We start from the raw sequence: 8,523 nt of genomic DNA on the forward strand, positions 1-8,523 counted from the left end.
GGGTTGAAGATCTGGAGTGTTTGACACCAGACATAGAGATGCAGAGTTCAGCGTTTACCCACGTGGATTTCAGTCTTCCTTTGGTCCTGTATTTCCTTCACTATGCTTCCTTTTAGAATGGTATTGTATATCCTGTTGGAAGTATGTGATCTGTTTTATCATTCTGATTTTATAGGGGTTACAGTTAAGAGACTGCAGTGATTTTCAGAAGAAACTTTGGAGACTTTTGAAGTCGCACTAAATGGTTAAAAGCCTACGGGGCCAGGGAGTGGAAAGTGGTGGTTTGTATACAAAATGACCCCTTTAGGCCCATGGGGAGTGGCACTATTAGGGAGTATGTCCTTGTTTGAGGAGGTGTGTCACTAGGGGGTGGGCTTTGAGTTTAAGCCTGGCCAGTGTCACTTTCACTTCTGCTGCCTGCTAATCCAGGGGTAGAACACTCAGCTCCCTCTCCAGCATCATGTCTCTGTGTAGGCTGCTGTGCTTGTTGTCATGGAGATAAGGAACTAAACCTCTGAAACTGTGAGCCAGTTTCAGAAAAGAAATGTATTCCTTTGTAAAAATTACCATGGTCGTGGTGTCTCTTCACAGCAATAGAAACCCTAAGACAGTAGTGTCCTGAAGAAATGAGACTAGAACTAAGCCCAGAAGTAGTAAAAATGGTAGGACAGTAAACATATTTTTTATTGGATATTTTATTTACATTTCAGATGTTATCTCCTTTCCCGATCCCTCTCCCCAGAAACCCCCATTCTCCCTACTCCTGCTTCTATGAGAATGTGCCCCCAACCCCACCCACTCTCACTTCCCCGCCCTAGAATTCCCCACACTGGGGCATCCAGCCTTCACAGGACCAAGGACCTCCTCTCCCACCTATGCCTGACAGGACCGTCCTCCCTTGCATATACAGCTGGAGCCCTGGGGCCCTCCATATGTGCTTCCAGGCTGGTGGTTTAGACCCTGGGGGTTCTGGTTGGTTGGTATTGTTGCTCTCCTCATGGGGCCGCAAACCCCTTCAACTCCTTCAGTCTTCTCTGTATCTCCTCCATTGAGAACGCCATGATCAGTTCAATGGTTAGCTGTGAGCATCCACCTCTGTATGTCAGGCTGTGGCAGATCCTCTAGGAGACAGCTATAGCAGGCTCCTGTCATACATTAAAACTCACATAGAGATTGTTTCCTTAGTCTGTCAGCAATTGTCAATGTTGTAAATTGTAGCACAGAAACTGTCATAGAATGCAAACCGCCATTAAAACATGATTTTAACATTCCCAAGAGTTACAGAATTCAAATGGTGAATTTATGGTGTTCACACTACTTTTTTTCTCAGTTGTTTTTGTGTGTTTTAAATTACTCATGACAAAATATCTCAATGGCATTTTGCTGTGATCCAGCTTTGAGGAATCCTACTTGACTGAAGTATCTAGAAGCTGACATTTTGCTTTTTTTTTTCAAAGATACACATCTACTATGTCTGTCTATCTATCTGCAACAGAGTCCTAGTGTATCTCCTGGGCCCAGTGATCCTCAGACCCTCCGCTTCCTGAGAAACTGAGATAGCAACTGTGTACAACCACACACAGTTTCTTATTACCACAGCTTCACTTATACAGAGTTTAGACTATTTCCCATCTGGGCATCACTTTGAGGCTGTGCTTTTAACCTGAGTAAGTTTTTAACATGAGATGGGTCACTGTCCTACCTTATTGATGACTATATGTAAATAGTATAGCTAGATCTTTGAGAAGTCCATGTACTGCCATGGTTTGGCAGATGTACCTGTCAGATGTGCTATTCTGTAATAAGAACTGAATAAAGCTCTTTAATACAAGGCCCAGCCACAGAGTGCAGAGTAAAGAGATGGCAAGACCACAGTCTTTTTTTTTTTAAGTTGTTCTCCTGGAATCACCAATCCTTGGATGTGTTCTTGAGCAGAAGGGCTGTGATACCCCAAGCCTCCCCTCACCACTTCCCCAAGAAGACAATGCAATTTGTAAATTTGTAAAGTAGAAGATAATACAGAATTAAGATGTCTCTAAGAAAGTTCAATGAAAATAACATGCTTTGGCTATATCCCTGAAATAAATGCTCCAAATGTGGGTCTACAAGCACAGAAGGGGCCAGGCTTCTAAGACAAGTATTTTAAGAAGTGAGAATATACAGCTTTGTCATTTAGCAATTCATCCAAAATGCAGCTTAACTGTTGCAGCCAAATCATCAGTCATACCCAAGAAGCAGAACAGCACACTATATGAGCAGGATACGTGCTGTCTTGGGATGAGAGAGCTGCTGTCTTGGAATGAGAGAGCTGCTCTCTAGTCTAGCCTGTCTTGAACTCCTGCATTCAAACAGTCCTTTGGGTCACATCCCCAACCAGCTGATATTACATCTGAATAATACTACACCAAGCTCTAGAGTGGGACTTTACAGTGAGGGCCCATCCCTGGATAAGAACAGAGCCACATTCCTGCCCCAATACTACCATCCCCTGTAAGGTAAGTAATTTTTCTCTTTAACTTGCTTTGGACAACTTTTTCCTGTCTTGGTTTTTCAAAACATGTCATTTGATCAAGAGGAACATATATTCCCGGGTAACATTAAACTTCCAGCTATGTAGGAGGGGAGCATCATCGACCCTACGCTGTTGGGAGCCGACTCCAAGCAGAAAGTGGCTATCTTTGCAGCCATCTTGAGCCATATACCCAGACAAAAGACTTGTTTTCAACAGCCCACAACAGCTGAGCACACTCTGATAAACATCTTGTTTTTCCTCACATATCTTGTTTTGTTGTTTAGTGCCCCAGCTGCAAGATGCACGTGGTTGGTAAAGTGTCTTCAGCTGTGTTCCCCTGCTTGTGCTTATATATACCCAGGATTTCCTTTCATTAAAGGAGAGACTTGAGGAGAGAATAGACCAGACTCTGTCTCATTTCTTCGCATCTCTCGTCCCTCTGTCCCCACTCTCTCTCTTGCTAGACCCTGACCCACAGATTGGAGCAGCAGAACGTGGGGCAACAAGAGTGGGAGGACCAGTGAGGGACGTTACTGGAAGAAGGGTCGACTGAAACTTCAGAAGTGAAACAGAGGTCATTGCCACGGGAAACTGCCATGGAGATCAGTAGGTCATAGTAATGATAATGGGACAAGAAATTAGTCAGCCTGAACTCAACTCTCTGCTTTTGTTTTGTTGCTTGTTGTTTACGTGTGTCAATTGTCTGCTTTTGTTTCGATGTTTAAATGCTGTCTTTCATGTTAAAAAGAAAAAGAAAAGCATAGAATCCAAAATAGGACCAAAGGTTGAAGTAATCGATTTGTCAGAGCTAGACTGTGCTGACCTAGAGAAAGAGGCAGCCAAAAATTACGACCCTGAATGGTCCTCTTCCCGAAGACCCCCTCCCTCTGCTCCTCCACCTCCAGATGCTCCTGCTATGGAGATGGTGGTTTTAGATCACAGAAACGAGTTGGAGGACAAAATTTCTTTTCTTAGACAACAAATTTCTTTTCTTAAACAGCAAATAGAATTAGAGAAAGAGTATCGGGACTTAATTAATCAGTTACAAAAATTAAGGACAGGGAAGATGTCTGAGAAGGCGAGGCTAATTGCGAAAATCACCCAGGTCCTTGTGTTCCTCAACCTAGAGTCCAAAGGCAGCCCCTGTCCTCTGGTTTTAGTACAGATCAGCCGGAGGAGGGAGTGGCTGAGGTTTTCCCTGTATCGGAGACTAGAGACGCTCAAGGGGTTTCGTGGAGACATCACACAGGGTATAATTTTCAAATTGTTAAAGAATTAAAAAATTTGGTGGCACAATACGGTGCCACTGCTCCCTTTACTCTTGCAATCTTAGAATCTGTTGCAGAGGAGTGACTGACTCCTGGTGATTGAAATACTCAAGTGAGAGCAGTTCTTATCGGTGGTGACTATCTTATTTGGAAATCAGAGTATCATGAGAATTGTAAAGAGACAGCTAGGAGAAACATTCAGGCAGGTAATGGTTGGTCCTTTGATCCCTTAGTAGGAGAAGGGCAATTTGCTTCTAGTGATAACTGTAGAGAGAAAATTATAGATACTGGGTATATAGAATCCTTTTTAGACATATAAAATATTCTTTAGGCTTTCTTTAGGAATGTGGAAAGACCAGTCACCATTACTGGAACTGGCCGACCCACAAAGAGAAAGGAAAGAATGCAATTTAGTCAGGTGGAACCAAGCTGAGAACCATAGTGACAGGGCAAGGCCGAAGTGACAGGGCAAGGCCGAAGTGACAGGGCAGGACTACATTCTTGAGATTATTGCTATGCCATCAATATCAAACCCTTGGACAGGGAAACGGAAGCTATGAAACACCCCTCAAACTGGCAGTTGGGGTCAATTCAGCTCCTGCGTGGGCATACGAATTGACCGGCAGCTAGTTGTCACGCCCTAATAAATAACCTCGCAATTGCTCCGGTACATGGTGTCTCGAGCAGATTACTGGGTGGTCGCGACTTTCTGAGACTTGAGAGAGGGTCTCCCCTCTGCGGAGGTCTTCAATAACCAGATGGAATATGACCCAGGCTTATTCGCTCAAATTCAAAATTCAGCCATGAAGGCTTGGCGCAAACTCCTGGTAAAGGGAGACCCTGGTGCATCTTTGACCTCAGTCAGACAAGGGCCTGATGAAAGATTTTCTGATTTTGTTCATCGATTAATGACAGCAGGGAGGATTTTTGGTAATGCAGAGATAGGTGTAGATTATATGAAACAACTTGCATATGAAAATGCCAATCCTGGTTGCCAAGCAGCCATTAGACCCTATAGGAAAAAGACAAACCTTACTGGTTATATCAGACTCTGTTCTGACATAGGGCCCTCCTACCAACAGGGCTTAGCTATGGTGGCTGCCATGCAAGGACAATCGGTAAGAGATTTTTCTGGCAAGTAGAGATAAATAGGCCTGTTTTAAGTGTGGCAAGCCTGGACACTTTGCAAAATATTGCAAAGCAGAAAATGAGTTAACCCAGAGACAGCCCAGAAAATAGCCTGGCCTATGCCCACTTTGCAAACATGGAAGGCATTGGGCTAATGAATGTAGGTCCAGGACAGGTGCACATGGAAACACCTTTTCACATAATCAGGGAAATGGGAACAGGGACCAGCCTCAGGCCCTGAACCAACACAAGCCAAAACAGGCTTATGGGGCAGTCAGTATCATACCAGCAAACAACAGCCCCTTTCAGAACTTAGTAGAGCAACACCAGGAAGTGCAGGACTGGACCTCAGTTCTGCCACCCACATAGTATTAACCCCAGAAATGGGACCTCAGGCCGTACCCACCGGAGTGTTTGGACTACTCTATCCAAATGTGTTTGGCCTGATAGTGGGAAGAAGCAGTGCTACTATGCATGGACTACAAATTTTTCCTGGAGTTATAGACAATGATTATCAAGGTGAGATTAAGGTAATGGCCAAGGCAATACAGAATATAATCACTATTCCTACAGGAAGGATAGCTCAACTATTGTTACTTCCGTTGATCTCTACTAATCACAAATATAAGAGTCCTAAAAAAGAGGATCAAGGCTTTTGTTCCTCTGATGCATACTGGGTACAGCCTATAGTTACACAAAAACCTATAATGACAATATTGCTCAATGGGAAGGCATTCCAAGGTTTGGTTGATACAGGAGCTGATGTGATGATTATCAAAGTGACTGGCCTGCCACCTGGCCTCTGACCCCAACTTTAACCAATTTAAGGGGTATTGGCCTATGCCCTTCCTCCAGCCTTGAGCAGGCCTGAGACCTTGTTTACCACAAGAGACCAGATAATAGGACCTAGGTGGAACTAACCACCTTGGCTGCATATCAATAGACACCTAGGTGGAGTCACCCACCTTGGTTGCACGTAGATCCTGCTACAGGAACTTGAAATAAGAACTGCCCCTGGGCTTGCCTTGAGACATCTCCAGCCGTGACCCGTGACCAAGAATGGATTATCCCACCCATCTCACCTGGCTGAAACTAGGAAGGGTTCGGGCGGGGTCTTCCCCTTTAAATTGAAAGCTTAACATTAAACCATCGAGCCTTTATCAGAGAACTTTGTCTTGGCTTCATCTTTTCTCGCTCTCCATCCCCCTTTCATTCCCAGCCCTCTTTCCAGGTGAACCCGTTTGACTCGTGGCCGCAGGCGGCTACATTGGCCAAAGTCAAAATCCACAACAAAGCTCTAAGGTGCTGACATGGAAAGACAAAGAAGGAAATACAGGGAATATACAACCCTATGTCATCCCAGGCCTTCCCATTAATCTCTGGGGTAGAGATCTGTTATCCCAGTTGGGATTGATTATGAGCAGCCCTAATGAAGTAATCACGGCTCAAATGATAAACTCTGGATTTTCTCCAGGGAAAGGACTAGGGAAAAGTGAAGATGGGATTACTCATCCTATTGAGGTCCATGGTAACTCTGGAAGAAGAGGCTTGGAGTATTTTTGATGGGGGCTATTGATTCAACTGCACCCCTAGGGTGTTGTGCCGATCCCATCACCTGGAAGGGGGACTCACCTGTCTGGGTGGATCAGTGGTCCCTAACCACCGAAAAATTACAAGCTCTGCTCAACTGCTAGTAAAAAATCAATTTGAAAAAATTAAGAATGGGTAATGGTACCCTACCAAGGGATCCCCAGAAAATTTGAATTTCTTAACTTTGGATTCTGAAGGAAAATCTGCTTCAGATAGATTCTGGCATCCTGATACCAAAAAGAATTTTGCAACACTCCTCTGGAAAGACCCATTAACTGGAACCTGGAATGGACCAGATCCAGTACTTATCTGGGGAAGAGGTTCTGTCTGCATATATTCCAAAATGGCAGATGCTGCACGCTGGCTGCCAGAAAGACTGATCAAACAAATAGACAACAATAACAAATCCAGGGAGGAGAAACCCCCTGAGAAGCGTTTTTCTTTACAGGAAACATGAAGATGCTTCACAATTGTCTTCAAACAGGAGCGGATCAACTAGCATACAGGACTTGGGAAGTTCTCAGTACGAAAGAAGACATCACCACCCACACCTCCAGGGTGGCTCTATTGGACTTTTGGTTCCCTGATTTATGATTTAGTGGGGTACATTGTTTAGACTCAGGAGAAAACCCATTACCACAGTTACTATAGTTTTTTGGGTTTAGGATTGACTGGGGCGAGAACAGGGATTTTCTTTATTTGTTTTGTTAAGATCAAAGCTATGATCAGTTCTGTACCTCTATAGATTTAGATTTAGAAAGAATGGAATCTGCTATAATGCATTTGTAAAATTCATTATCCTCGGGCCGGGCGGTGGTGGCGCACGCCTTTAATCCCAGCACTTGGGAGGCAGAGGCAGGCAGATTTCTGAGTTCAAGAGTTCGAGGCTAGCCTGGTCTACAGAGTGAGTTCCAGGACAGCCAGGGCTACACAGAGAAACCCTGTCTCGGAAAAAACAAAAAAACAAAAACAAAACAAAAAAAAATTCATTATCCTCTTTAGCTGAAATAGTGCTACAGAATAGAAGAGGCTTATACTTTTTACTCCAACAGAGGGAGTTGTGTGCTACCCTAAAAAGAGTGTTGCTTTTGCACTAACCATTCAGGCATTGCTAAGTCTCTTGTCTCTCGGGTTCACGCTGTTCAACAAACTGATGGCTTTTGTACGACAACAGATAGACGCTATCCAAATGAAACCCATAGAGGTCCATTATTACAGGCTGGAAGTAGGGGACTCCAAAACCTCTGTCATCAAGACTGACAAGGATTAACCCTTAACTTACGCGCTAAGCCGGATAGTCAATGACGGGTAAGAGAACACCTCAAGACCCTTGCCCCAATCTGGGAGGCCTCACCATCCTAAGACAGGAGCTCAACCAATGGCTGTTGAGTATCCAAAGACGGGAAAGGGAGGCTGGGGTCCTTTGTTCCAACCTAAGGCAGGTACGGTTTCTGTAAGTTTTCCCAGCCTTCCCTTTTGAACAAATAATTAAAAAGGGGGACCTGTTGGGAGCCGACTCCGAGCAGAAAGTGGCTATCATCTTTGCAGCCATCTCGAGCCATATACCCTGACAAGAGACTTATTTTCAACAGCCTACAACAGCTGAGCACACTCTGATAAATATGTTTTTCTCACATATCTTGTTTTGTTGTTTAGTGCCCCCAGCTGCAAGATGCACATGGTAAAGTGTCTTCAGCTGTGTTCCCCGGCTTGTGCTTATATATACCCAGGATTTCCTTTCATTAAAGGAGAGACTTGAGGAGAGAATAGACCAGACTCTGTCTCGTTTCTTTGCATCTCTCATCCCTCTGTCCCCACTCTCTCTCTTGCTAGACCCTGACCCACAGATTGGAGCAGCAGAACGGGCAGTTACAACGTGGCCCCCAAACGTGGAGCAGAACAGGGCCGTTTTACTACGCCACCGCCCATGTGAATTCATGATCTCTTGTGCATAATTTCTCATTCGCAACTTCATCTCCATCTCTTTCACACTCCTCAGCCCTGCTCCCCCCAAAATTCACAGCA

The sequence above is a fragment of the Grammomys surdaster genome, unplaced genomic scaffold (genome assembly GCF_004785775.1).
Source record: "Grammomys surdaster isolate TR1022 unplaced genomic scaffold, NIH_TR_1.0 125832, whole genome shotgun sequence".
Lineage (NCBI taxonomy): Eukaryota > Metazoa > Chordata > Mammalia > Rodentia > Muridae > Grammomys > Grammomys surdaster.